The 13,772-nt window shown below is 50.7% G+C and overlaps 1 non-coding gene across 1 annotated transcript; it reads left to right on the forward strand.

The window, feature by feature from the left end:
* The first annotated feature begins 9,394 nt into the window (after window positions 1-9,394).
* TRNAG-CCC lies at window positions 9,395-9,467 on the forward strand. Its single transcript has one exon. It is a non-coding gene; the product is annotated as a tRNA-Gly (tRNA).
* The last annotated feature ends 4,305 nt before the right edge of the window (window positions 9,468-13,772 follow it).

The following is a 13,772-nucleotide window of genomic DNA, read 5'->3' on the forward strand; positions in this document are numbered from 1 at the left end:
GGAGAGTGGGATGGCAAAGGAAAGAGCTGGAACCAAACAAGGGCTCAGGAAATACTCTGGCTTAATCCCTTCTCACCATAATTCAGTGTAAGAGAACTGCTACCCATGGGGGCTGGTAGACAAGTCCAAATGCAGCAGAGCCTTCTTGGCTCTAGAGATAGAGTCAATTTGTCTCTTTTCTTTGTTCCCAAAAGAAAGATGAAGAACCTCTCCTTTCTCCAGGGTTTTTAGTGCAGCCTGATCTACAGGATCTGAAAAATAGTCAATGGCTCTTGAGCACTACCAGACAAGGGAAATAACCTTAGAAGTAGGGGTGGGTGTGGGGTGGTACTGGTGGATTTAGTTTTTTTCCAAAAAGAAAGCAGAATACTTTTCCTTTTGATCCAAACCTCTTCTTAAAAATTTAAAGATTAGAGGTCACGCACTTTGTTGCCTGCCCTCAGTCCATCTGTCCACCTGTCTTCTGGTAGGAAGCAGATGATGCTTCTGTTGCTAAGATACCCTATGCTCTCATCTTCCCACCAGCTCCTGATGCTGCTCTCTGACCACACTTAGGTGCCTCCCTTGCATTCCTAATACTGACTCCCTTGTCCTAGGATGCTCTGCCTGTGGAGGAGAGCCTCAGTCTGATTTTGTTAAGCTGTTCTGCATGGATACATGGAGACCTCTTGTCTCTGCACTGGACTTGACTTTGGTAAAGCATTTCCCATCTCACTTGACTCACTCAGCCTTGTACTGGTTCTTCAAGGTAGATTGTATGTTCACTTCTGGGGAAACAAATAAGGAGGGGTGGAGTGAGCTAGATCCCAATCATGTGTGGAGTTTTCATGGATTTGGACTCAGTCTTCAGGCAGGCTCAAACTCCCCGGAGACCCTCATTTCCCAGGAAGCTGGGCCCACCCCTTGTCCCCACCCCACGATCTCCAGGAGGCAGGGAGAACCCTGGTCCACTGGAAGCGGGTGGCGGGAGGGGCGATGCACTGATGGCTTAGCCCTCACCCCTGAGCTGACACACCCCCTGCAGGACACTGATGGTCTTCTGCAGCCAGGCTCATGTTTAAGGCTCCTTCCAGCTCCCCCTTCCAAGTGTTCTTGGCTGAGTCAAGCTCTGAGATGCCTTGGTTTCTGCCGTCAGCATCTCCTTCAGTTCAAGAATAAAAGGAAGCCATCCTCTGAGTCCCCACGCCTGTCTCCCACCCCCAGAGTCTTCTTTGCTAGTTCCTGCTGTTGCGACTGTCAGGAGTGGATTTTTGGGTAATTGTTGCCATGGAGACCCTGTCTTGAGTTATTGGGCAAATGTATCCCATCTTTATCCTTATTTGGTATGTGATAGAAATGTGGGTAAAACGGTGAGGCTGAAGGTGCTTCACCTCTCTCCTCTGCCATATAAGTTCACTTACCTGGGCCCAAACTTCTTGGTAGCCTGTACCCCATCCCTGCCTTCTCCAAGGTCCCTCCTGGCCAGTTGCTGCCAATGGAAAGAAAGTCCTGGACAGCTGAGGACAAGGAGACCTGCTCTCCATGGGTTGAATGGGATGGTCCAGATCTGGTGAGCTCTGACGGCAACTGATCTCCAAAGCAGTGGCCCAGATTCCTGGAGCCATCATCCCCTTGGGGAATTAAACCTGACTGCCTAGCACGTTCGTCCAAGAGATGAAGCCTGTCTAAAAGTTGAGGAGTCACTCACCTTGACCCCAGCTCCAACCCGCTTCCATAATCCCCGCCACGCACACCTATCAGGCTGCAGCACCCAGGCTTAGCGCCTCGCCTCCATTTCCCCAAGCGCTCAGCCTCCCACATGCAGATGACCGGACCACCAGCGCTATTTTTATCATGTCTCTTTCCTATTCAAGATCTGGCCTCGTCTCCTCATTGCCTTTTCTACCCAATACTGACTCGACTTGCATTGAAGGGCTTTCATCAATTCCCTCCTCTCCCACCAAACTAATCAGTCATTCATGTCCATCACACCTTCATGTCCTCTCTGCCTCACCCCTCCTCACCTTGGCTCCCTGCTCTCTATAGCTCCAAGTCAGTTCTCGGAGGGCAGCCTCATCCACGCCCTGCCCGCCGCACCCCCCCCCCCACACACTGCCTTTTCTCAGGTTCTGTCCTCCCCCAGTGACTTTCTGTGACTCTCACTGGGAACCCATCACCTTCTTCAGGACCCTACCTTCGCATCCCTCCTCCACCATGGTCCATTGCACAGCTGCTGCTAACCAGGCTTGAGTGCTGGGATGGGGGCAGGGGGTACCAAGACAGAGGGGCGTGTTGAAGAGAGCAGGAGGGTGGTACCGCGTCCCACCAGCGCTGTCAGCTACACAGGCTACTCCAGGGCTGCGGTCCAACAGGAGCCACGAGACGGAAAACATATGGCCGCCCCCTCAGTGTCTACGCAGATTTGACAAACTTCCCAATGAAGGCTTCATTGTTACCCAACAGTCAAGGAACAAGGGAAGCAAGAACGCCTGTAAGGCAGAATTCTGGCCTCGTGTGGGGAGACTAATGTTTACGTTGCTACACAGGAGGGAACAGGATCTGAGTTAGAATACAGCAGGAGCTGGTGAACAGCAGATTCTGCTCTGGGACTAATCTTGTGGGCTGTTCTTCAGTTTTCCCATGAAGGTGAAGGTGGATCCTCCTGTGAATGAGGAGGGTCACTCTTAGTCATCTTCCTCCCACTCTCCATTTATAATGTGATTCAGACCAGATTCTTCTTGCCTCGCTGATGAGGTTCATGAGGCATGGAGAGATGATTCTAAATTCTGCAGTGCCTCGTCTGCTGTGAGGAGAAGCAGCATCTGGGTTCCCAGACTAGCAGGGGAGTCCTGCCCCCCTACTAACCCCTGCCCCCAGAAGATTCCTAGTCGGAGGGCAGAGACACAGTCCCTGTCCTGAAAAGCTCTGAGTCAGCTGGAACGGGTGGGGTGGGAGGGATCTCACTCACACACACACACACACACACACACACACACAGCTACACTTAAATGATATATCTACCCAAGAACAGCTGGATGAAAATGTTAGTAAAAGCAAGGAATCGCAAAGGTAGGCAGGATGATGAAATTAAGATCTGGTTTGGAAGGCTTCCTGGAGGAAGTGAGTGCTGAAGGAATGGTTTAATGAAGAGAAGGGATTCCAAGAGAAGAATGCAGGCAAGCATGGCCTGAGACATCTACAGAGGATAGACGGATGTTATGTCTTTTAATGAGTTTGGTTCAGAAATCAAGTCCTTCCAAGTTCTAATTTGACTCTTGATGACATAAGAAAATTGGGGTGGGGAGGCTCTAGGTCTACTTGAATTAATGTTTATTGTGTGCTAGCTTTGCATGTAGCATTTTATAATGTAAATATTAATAGCTTGGGAGGTGAGAACAGAGACAAAGGCATGGCTTTGGTCTTGTAGAGGATTTCCTTCTGAGCCTTCAGTGAGAAACCCAATGTAAACCTGCTTAAGTAGGAAATAGATTTCCTGGCTCCTGAAATTGGGAAGTTTTGAGGGCATGGCTCAATCCAGGGGCTAAACTGACATCGTCCTCCCTCCCTCCCCTCTCTCCACGTCTCTCTCTCTCAATCTCTCCCTCTCAGCTTTGCTTTCCTCTTGGAGGGCTTCATTCTCAGGCAGCCTCTCCGCATGGCTGGAATTCAAGCTCCAGGCTAAGATGCCTTGCTCCCACAGAGCCAGTGGTGAGTTAGAATTTGTGTTCAAGAGGCCATGCCAGTCCGAGTCTGTTCCTTCTGAAAGTCTTTCCGAGAAGTCCCTTCCAGCAACTTCTCCCCACCTCCTACTGACCAGAACGGGGTGACATGATTTACCCCTAGCTGCAAGAAAACCTGGAGACCACAGTATTTTCTACTGGGCTTCAACTAAAAGTAGGGTGTTGTTAGTGAGAATCAAGGGGAGAGAGGACATTGGTCAGGGACCCAGCACTGTCTCCAGGAATACCAAGGAAGATTCCAATTGGCTCTGTGTGGTCATGTGGTCATTTTTGAACCAACCACTAGGGCCCATGGTTGGAGTTCTCCAACTGGCTGGGTCTACTTCAAGTGCTTGCCCCCTGCTGGAGAAGGCAGTCCTGGCTGCATCCTATGGAACAGACTTTTCCATATGAAGGGGAGATATGTCACCAGCTGAAGGGGATACTGGCTTGTAGTCTGAAAAGGGGATGCTGGGTAGATCAACAACATATGCCCATGACAGGAATTCTCCAGTATAGAAAGTATACCAAAAAATAGCTTTAGAAAGAAAAAAATAGCTTCAGGAATCTCCTTTCCCTGACATAATATATGCAAAGTTATACTGCAGGAACCAAATATAGCCATGCTGAGAAAAATGGTTTAGAAAGACATCCTGGTGCAAGTGAACTTGGAGTTGGGTTGTGAAGGAGCTGATGGCTAGAGAGGAAGAGCAGAGAGGTTAAAAACCCAGAAGGAGAAGTGCTACATAGAGGCCAGGAACAGAGCTGACTAGGAGACAGAGGGAAGGCGGGGTGGACAGCCCGCCTGCGTGTTCTCCCGCCCCGCGGCCATGGAGGCTGGCGTTCCTCCCTGCCGGTACCTGGGCCCCAGAAAACTGAAGGCTTCCCTTTCCCCCTGAGTCAGTGTCTGGCTTTCACGCAGCCCTAATGATTATGGCCTTGGCCTGGGAGGGTGGGCAGAGGGGAATGGGGAGACCCCTGATGCTAAGTTCCAGGGGAGAGGACAGAGGTGGCTCTGATAAGGGAGCAGGCGCCTAACACAGTTAAGAAGGGATCGTGGCGGATTTCCCTGATGAATCACTGCTGGTTCCATGGTTAAGAATCTGCCTGCCAGTGCAGGCGGCATGAGTTTGACCCCTGGTCCGGGAAGATACCACATGCCCCGGAACAAGTCCATGGGTCTGTGCTCTACAGCCCTGGAGCCACAACTATCGAAGTCTGCACGCCCTAGGGCCCATGCCCTGCAACAGGAGAAGCCACAGCAATGAGAAGCCTGCACACCACAACTTGAGAAAAAGCCTGTGCAGCAATGAAGACCAGCACAGCCAAAAATTAATAAATAAATAATTTTTTAAAAGTGATTATGCGACTTCCCTGGTGGTCCAGTGGCTGACTTTGCCTTTCAAGGCAGGAGGTATAGGTTCAGTCCCTTGTCAGGGAGCTAAGATTCCGCAGGCCTTATGGCCAAAAAACTAAAACACAGGCAATATTGTAACAAATTCAGTAAAGACTTTAAAAATGGTCCACATCAAAAATCGAAAAAAAAAAGAAGTGATTATACAGTCATATTCAAGGGCTATGCCAGTTACCAGACACATCCCAGGAGGCTTTGCTGGCAGCTCGACAATTCACCGTTAAACCTGGGACTGGGGCCGGCTGGTGCGGCAGCAGGGCGAGCCGCCCAGGCACAGACAGCTGGGGTGGGAAGCTTTAAGGATGAAAATGATGGGTAAGGAACTTGCCGTTTCCATGGAAACTGACTCTGGGAGGATGAGACATCGTCTAATGGGTAACCCGAGGGGAGAATGCCACCTACCACCAGGCTTTCACTGTGGGTGGCAAGCAGGCACCTCTGGAAGCCACCGTTTCAGCTGTGTTTGTGGGCTCTGTCCACCTCTGTCTGCATCCTTTTAGGGACATCACCATCTGGCAATGTGTGTGCCAGTTCACATCACTAACCAAAGGGCCTGGGGATACCCCCAATCAGAGACCTGACATGGCTTCTATCACCCTGAGTTAGCTGTGCCTGGCAAGAGTATGGCAGAGCGCCGGGTCATGGGACCTAGCTGGGGTAAAGGCCACAGACTAGGGTTACGACAAGCTGGCAAGGTGAGAATGCCCATGGCGGGGGTGAAATGGCACGAGCACTCGACTGGGAGCAGGGCACCTCCACTCTGGTTTCAGATCTGTTATATTCCCCGCTGGGTGAGTGACCCCCTTGCACACCACTCTCCCCCAGAAGGTCCCCAAGACCCCACTCAGCTCCACGTTTCCTCTGTTCTGGGATTTGGAACCTGACAGTTTGGATCTCATCAGCCCCTCATCTCAGCACCACCCACCACAGCACAGGGTGTCCCCCCCAGAGACCAGCCCAGGCTCTTCTGAGGCTGTCACACAGGTCCTGAGACAGGCAAGACGTTGCGGTGGCCCCCAAGCCATCAACCTTTGCTGCATGAGGCCACCTCGCCCCTGTGCTCGGGGTGTCTGAGCACGCAGACAGATGTTCCCATAGCTCCTGGCTGCCCCCGCATGCTCCCAGAAATGGGTTTCATAAGCTGCCTGTTGCAATTACTCTTCCATTTCCAATAGGTGCTATTTTAATTGGACCTTTCCCTGGGATGAGTGTGAAGGAAAAAGCAATTTGTGGTGCGGGACTTTGGCTCTGGCCCTGAACATACACTGAAGGATTCAATTTTCTCTCCCCTACCCCTCCTTCTCCTTTCGTTCCCCTCCTCTCCATCTCCTCCCTCCTGGCCCTTTCACACCTCCTCTGCCATCCCCATCCCCTCCTCTTCATCCATGAGGGGCATCAGTGTGATGGGAGTCTCGCGGGCAGGGAAGAGACCCCAAGAATCTTGCTGGCAGCAAGGGAAACAAAAGGGAAGTGGTTCAGGCACTGCTACCAGTTCCCGCAGGCTCTTTCAAAAACAATGAAAAATACTGGGAGGCTGGCAATTAAGGAAAAAGACCCCAAGTAAGTACTTCCTACAGTAAGACAGTGACTTCTGGCTTGTCTTTAGCCCATGCCTCCTCCAGAGGCCCCATCTTATGGCTCTGGGATATGGTTTCCTCTTGGACACATATTGTTCATTCTAATTTCAATCAATATTTATTAAGCGTGTACTGTGTGCTGAGAGGCAGGGTATGAAGGAGGGCAGAGTCAGGAGCCTGTTCTCTGGTACCACGTCCGGCTCCAGCAAACCCTCAACCTCAGGCCTGAGCCCCAGTCACAGAGGTCCTCGTGCTCTTTTCAGGATATAATCCTTTCACACTATTCCTTCTGCTGAGACCTTCCTCCCAGGCCACATCTAGTCGAGTCATTCAGCTGAGATTCAGTTCCAAGGCCTCCTCCCGTGTCTCAGGCGAGCAGACACTACCTGGTGCCTGTGGTGATAGACTTTGTGTATTTTATTGTTGTGAGTTAGATGTGCATGTTATTGCAGAGGAGTTTGGCAGACTATGGGAGTAGTAGGTGGCTCAGTGGTAAAGAATTCGCCTGCCGAGCAGGAGACGCAGGTTTGATCCCTGGGTCAGGAAGATCCCCTGGAGAAGGAAATGGCAACCCACTCCATTATTCTTGCCTGGAGAATCCTGTCATGGAGCCTGGCGGGCTACAGCCCATGGGGTCGCAAAGAGTCAGACACGACTGAGCAACTAACCAACAACAAAACAACATGGCAGACTGTACTATCCGAAGATGGCCACGCGTAGGGCTTGACCCCATCCTACCTGTTCTTCTTAACACTGTGACCAACACTTCTTCCCCTGAGAGGTAGTGGGGGCTTGTGCCTACCACTGCCGAAGGAGCATGGAAGAACTGACGGCGTGGGACTTCTGAGGCTCGGTCATAAGTAAGTACAGCTCCCACCAGGGTCTTTCCCTTGGGCTGCTCAATCTTGGAACCCAGCCACCACGCTGTGAGGAAGCCCTGGCCGCATGGAGAGGCCCCGAGAAGGCGTTCTAGTGGACAGCCTCAGCCAAGGAGTTCAGCGGACACCAAGTACCAGACCCGCAAGTGAATCTTTGGATGATTCCCTCCCCCACCCTGGAACCTGCCAGCTGAAGCCTCAGACATCACGGAGCATCCCAACCATGGCCTGTCCTAGTCTTTAGAAATGGTGAGATAAAACTACTGAGTGTTGTTAAGTCCCTAGGATTTTTTGTTTGTTCATTTTTTTTTTTTCAAACTTTAAGCTTTTTAATTTGTATTGGAGTATAGCCGATTAACAAGGTTGTGTTAGCTTCACATGAAGAGCAAAGGGACTCAGCCATACATGTACATGTATCCATTCTCCCCCAACCCGTCTCCCATCCAGGCTGGCACGTAACACTGAGTTCCACGTGCTATACAAAAGTTCCTTGATGGTTATACATTTTGAATACAGCAGTGTTGTCTGTTCATGTTTAAATCTTTATGTATTTATTTGGCTGCGCCAGGTCTTAGTTGTGGCATGCAGGATCTTCAGAACTAGATGTGGGATCTAGCTCTCTGACCAGGGATCAAACCTGGGGCTCCCTTTATTGGGACCACAGAGTCTTAGCCACTAGACCACCGGGAAAGTCTCTAAGCCCCTGTGTTTTGTGGTGACACACTATTTGAAACTAATGCAGGTGGGACCTCATGAATCACATCTGTATTCCAAGGCCCAGCTCCATGACTGGGCACCTAGTGGGTGCCCAATGAGTACTTACTGAATGAATGAATCCATCAACTTCAGCAGGTGACAATTCCAGTCTAACCTTTCAACCATCACTCCCACCTCTCGTACATCCTCTCCCCAGAGTTCTGCTGTTCTTGGGGAACCTAGGCAGTCCCAAGCCTGCCCTGGATGACATCACTGAGCCCTGAATCGATAAACCCTGCAGCCCACTCCAGCTCCAGCAGTCCTTTAAGCTACTCGGAGTTGGAGTTGCTGGTGCTTGCAGCCCAGAGCATCCTCATTGATCCACATGATTGATCATTTTGTCCTCACCACAGTTCTAAGTAGTAGGTCATTATTACCATCCCCATTTGACACACAAGGACACTGAGGCTGAGAGAAAGAGAGCATAAGCAAGTGATGGGTGTGGTGTGATTAGTCGCTCAGTTGTGTCTGACTCTCTGCGACCCCATGGCTTGTAGCCCATCAGGCTTCTCTGTCCATGGGATTCTCCAGTCAAGAATACTGGAGTAGGTTGCCATTCCTTTCTCCATGGGATCTTCCCAACCCAGGAATTGAACCTGGGTCTCCTGCATTGCAGGCAGATTCTTTACCACCTGAGCCACCAGGAAAGCAAGTGATAATAAGTAAAAAAGTGCGGGGACTTCCCTGGTGGTCCAGGTTCAATCCCTGATGCAGCCAAACATATAAATGAATAAAAATAAATATTTTTTAAAAGTAATAAGGCAGGGATTTGAATTCAGATCTTCTGATGCCAAATGCAATATTATATCCATGACATCATACCTGTTCACAAAGTCTACCTGGTGAATGCCTGCTGCACTTTCTTTAGGGATATTGGGTCCTTGACTGACAAGCTTATCAGCTGAGTGAGAAGGGAGCAGACCTAGGTCTTATGCTGATTAACAACAACAACAAAAACTTCAGCTACATCTTATGTCCTAGGCTGGGCAGAAATGCTTTTCATATAAACTGCATTGTTCACTGGCTTCCAGAGGGGCGCACTTTATCCCTAAGAGATCAGAGTCTGGGACTTCCCTGGTGGTCCAGTGGCTAAGACTCTGTACTCCCAATGCAGGGGGCCCAGGTTCCATCCCTGCTCAGGGAACTAGATCCCACATGCTGTGCAAGTAACAGTTCACACACTGCAACTAAAGACTGAAGGTCCTGTGTGCTGCAACTAAGAGCTGGCACAGCCAAATAAATAACTAATTGAAAATAGTTTATTAAAAAAGACAGCAGTCTTGGGATAGTGATATGACTTGCTTGAAGTGACAAAGTTAATAAGGAACAAAGCTGGGCTGCCAACCCAGGCTTGCTTGATTACAATCACTTAAACTTTTCTGCCTCTTAACAAATCACTTCCATTGACTGCCAAGATCTCAAATATGGGCACATTAGCCACCACGATGAGTTGTTATTATTGTTCCCATCGCACAGATGAGGAAACAGGTTTGGTCAATTAAGCCTGTGGCTGTCTTGCTAAGAAGTGGTAAAATCAAGATTCTAAGCCATGTCTGCCATGCCCATCACAAACACCATCCCACCACATACCCCCACCCCCATCCCATCAGCTGCATCTCCTTGGTGACCAGGTCCTCCCAGGAGAGATGAGCTCTTTCACACCATACATGAGACTCATAGCTTCACCAGGTCCCATGAACACGTCATCAGACAGGCTGTGGGGAGCTCTCGGGGTATGTGGCAGAGCCAGCCTCCTCCCCTGAACCTGTGCCCATTTGGTGGGTGCTCCATGCCTGAGGAGTCCAGACACGGGTGCTCCTGAGAAACTGGCCACCCAGAGTCCCAGCACAGCCCCACTCCTGCACACCTACCCCAAAGAGGAGGCTTCAAACCAAGGCCTCCTGGTGAAGGGAGCACCCCCGCCCCCTGCCCCTTCTCTGTCCTGAGTCCACAGAGTTCAGGGTATGCTCGGGGTCTCTCCCACTGCTCTGGCTTCAGGCTGGGAGTTGGGAAGCTTACATCCAAGTTCACAGCAAGGCCTTCTTCAACCCCCACTCCAGCTTTCTACCCAGTACTTTCCCACTCTTTCCACAGGCTGCTCTAAAACCCCGCCAGGTGAGAACTGAGCTCACACTCCTCCCTTCAAACCAGCTCCTCTCCCCAAGGAGGGATGTCCTTCGAGGACATCACTCAGTACCACCCTCCAGCCCCACTAATCCATCCCCTATACCTCACTACAGTCCCCCCCGTTCAGGAAGGACTCCAACACTACTGCAGTCCTCCCCTAGTCCAGAAAGGACTCTGACACCACTCTAGTCCTCCCTAGTCCAGGAAGGACTCTAACACCACTCCAATCCTCCCCGTCCTAGGAGGACTCCGACACTGATCCAGTCCTCCCCTAGTCCAGTAAGGACTCTGACACTGATCCAGTCCCCCCCAGTCCAGGAAGGACTCCGACACCGCTCCAGTCCTCCCCGTCCAGGAAGGACTCTGACACCGCTCCAGTCCTCCCCTAGTCCAGAAGGACTCGGACACCACTCCAGTCCTCCCCAGTCCAGAAGGACTCTGACACTACTTCCACCCTGTCCGCAGGAGCTCTCCGCCCTCTGAATGTGTAGTCTTGGGATCTATCCCACTTGCTTGGCCCTATCACTGCCCCATGACATCTCTTGTAACTACTGACTTTTAAATTTTTATTTATTTATTTTTAGCTGCACCCTGTCTTTACTGCAGCATGTGGAATCTAGTTCCTCCATGAGTGATCACACCCAGGCCCCCTGCATTGAGAGCACGGAGTCTTAGTCACTGGATCCCCAGGAAAGTCCATAAATTGACTTTTTATGTTAAAAGGGTGCAATACTAGGGTTGACCTTTTTTTCCTCCCTTAAGTGAATATCCCAGGCCTCCTACATCTTTAGTTAACGGCTGTTGCCTCCAAACAGATGATCTCAGAAAATTTGTTTCAAGGTTTTTTTGTTCAAGAAGGTGGCCATGGTTTCCCATTCTGGAATTCTGCTTTGGGGGCTGCCTGCCAAGGGTCTCCCAAGGCCTCTGCGCTGAGCTCCCTGAAAGAGGCTGCTCCCTGCCACAGTGGTGAAGGAGGGGAAGAAATGGTTTCCTAGACACTGACTGTGTGCCCACCCAGGCATACTGCAGCAAGAACTCAGACAACATCAAGGAGCGTTCAGGATTTTCTCTTGAGAAGTTCACAACCACATGGAGAGAGGTCTGAGGGTTAGCAATGATTACTCTCTGTTCTTATGGCGGTCCCAACTCCCCAGCCTGCTGCCCCATCCTTGCACAGGCCCTGGTGTGAGAAACTCTCAGCAGAGCAGAGAAGTGACCAAGTCAAGTTTTTTACCATATAAAAGTTTGATATCTGGGACTTCCCTGGTGGTCCAGCGGCTAAGACTCTGTGCTCCCAATGCCGGGGGCCGGGTTTGATCCCTGGTCAGGAAACTGGATCCCACATGCCACAATTAAAGATCAAAGATCCTGTGTGCTGCAACTAAGACCTGGTGCGGCCAAAGATATATATATTTTTTAAAGTTCGTTATCTAACACTATTACAGATTTTGGCTGATCATGATAAAGGCTAATTTTGGAAAGGGGTGGAGGACTCAGAATCCCAAACTGAAAGCCTGAGCAAAGTGCTGAGCATCATGAATGAATGAATATTTATTTCCCAATTCTCTGACACAAACTGGGTGTCCAACATTTCAGTTCAATTCTGACACTAACTTCCAGATTTAACGTTGGACCCCACAGGTTAAGGGCCCCATCTTACAGGCCTGCTCCCCACCTCAGATGCCAGTTGCAATGGAGTGCCCAGGATACTGGCACTTCTGTCCAGGTTGGCTGGTATGAGTCACAGAACTACGAAAATTCTATACAGAAGTCCCCCCTTTATCCACAGTTCCACCTTCCATGGTTTCAATTAACTCTGTTCAACCTCAGTCTAAAAACATTAAATGGAAAATTCCAGAAATAAACAACTCGTAAGTTTAAACTGCATGCAAAAAAAAAAAAACCTGCCAGCAGGTGCCAGGAGGGGAGTGGAGCCCGAAGATCTGCCCAAGCTGTCTTAGGTGAAAGAATATGGGGCCATACCCTTGGGCTGGAAGGCGGAAGAGGGGCGGCAGCGCCTTCCTTAGGCACAGCCCACCCGAGCAACTGCCCACCCAGGATTCAGCCACTGCAGGCTTCTTGAGCCTCGGAGCAGCAACCACTCCTCAGACGGGCCCTGAGCGGATGTGAGCCGAACAGGCAGCCCCCCAGCAGCTCCCCATCACTGCCTGACAGTCACGGGCTGATGGATGCTGCTGGTGGTGTTTGGTCACTAACAAGATCTCTGAGATCCCATGGAACATAGCCTGCCAGGCTCCTCTGTCCATGGGATTTTCCAGGCAAGAGTACTGGAGTCGGTTGCCATGTCCTCCTCCAGGGGATCTTCCCAACCCAGGGATCGAACCCAAGTCTCCTGCACTGGCAACCCTTCAAATTCCCCATATCCAGGCTACAACCCAAGCCAGTTAAATAATAATGGATTGGGGTAAGACCCACACACGGGTGTCTTTAAAAGCTCTGGAAAGGATCCAGATATAAGCCAATGTTGAGGCCCCTGCCAGTGGGCTGTGGGATGAGGCAGGGAGGGCCTGCACACACCGGAGGTTCTATGGCGGGGGGATTACCGACGGCACCTGAGGGCCAAGGACTGCAGAATCCTCTGCCACCCCCCTTCCCTCGGCTCCCACGTGCTGCAAGACATGAACAGACACAGAGAGAGGGGAAGAAGCTGACACCACACCGGGAAGCATTTGCCTCGTCTGTTTGCAACACACCCATGTGCTCTGAGGCTTAAAAGTGAGGGGAGCCCGAGAAATTAGAATGAACTGGGATTTCAGAAGGCATTTCTGGCCATACCCTGAGAGCAACAAGGGACAAGCTGCTACTCAGCAGGAATTTCTATAAGGAAACAAACTAAATCTGAAGATTCCTCCTCTTCCAAGTGCACCAGGCCTAAGGCAGAGTGGAGTGCTGGGCAGACCAGCCTGAAAGGCTTATGTCGCCCCCTGGTGGAAAGATTGAGTACAGCTCCCATTCACCACTTCCAGGAGGTCCTCCTCAAATTCTCCACCCCCGCCCACTAAATTAGGAAAATATCTCAGAGCAGAGAACCTGCCATCCTCCAGGACTCCTTGTGGGGCTTTGTTAAATACACTGAAGCTCAGCCTCCTAATTTGCACAAAGGGAAAGACTCTCAATCTAACTGGGAAGGTTTGTGAAGATTACAGAGGTGACCCAGAAACCAACCATGTCCGACTTCTAGTAAGGGCCACAGGAAGTGAGCGGTTGTCAAGGTCTAGGCCCTCCTCTGAGCAAATATAACATCCTACCCCCAACAGACTATAACATGTCATGCTTCTCTCTTCGCTGTGCCTCCTGGGCC

Source organism: Cervus elaphus, chromosome 5 (genome assembly GCF_910594005.1).
Source record: "Cervus elaphus chromosome 5, mCerEla1.1, whole genome shotgun sequence".
NCBI lineage: Eukaryota > Metazoa > Chordata > Mammalia > Artiodactyla > Cervidae > Cervus > Cervus elaphus.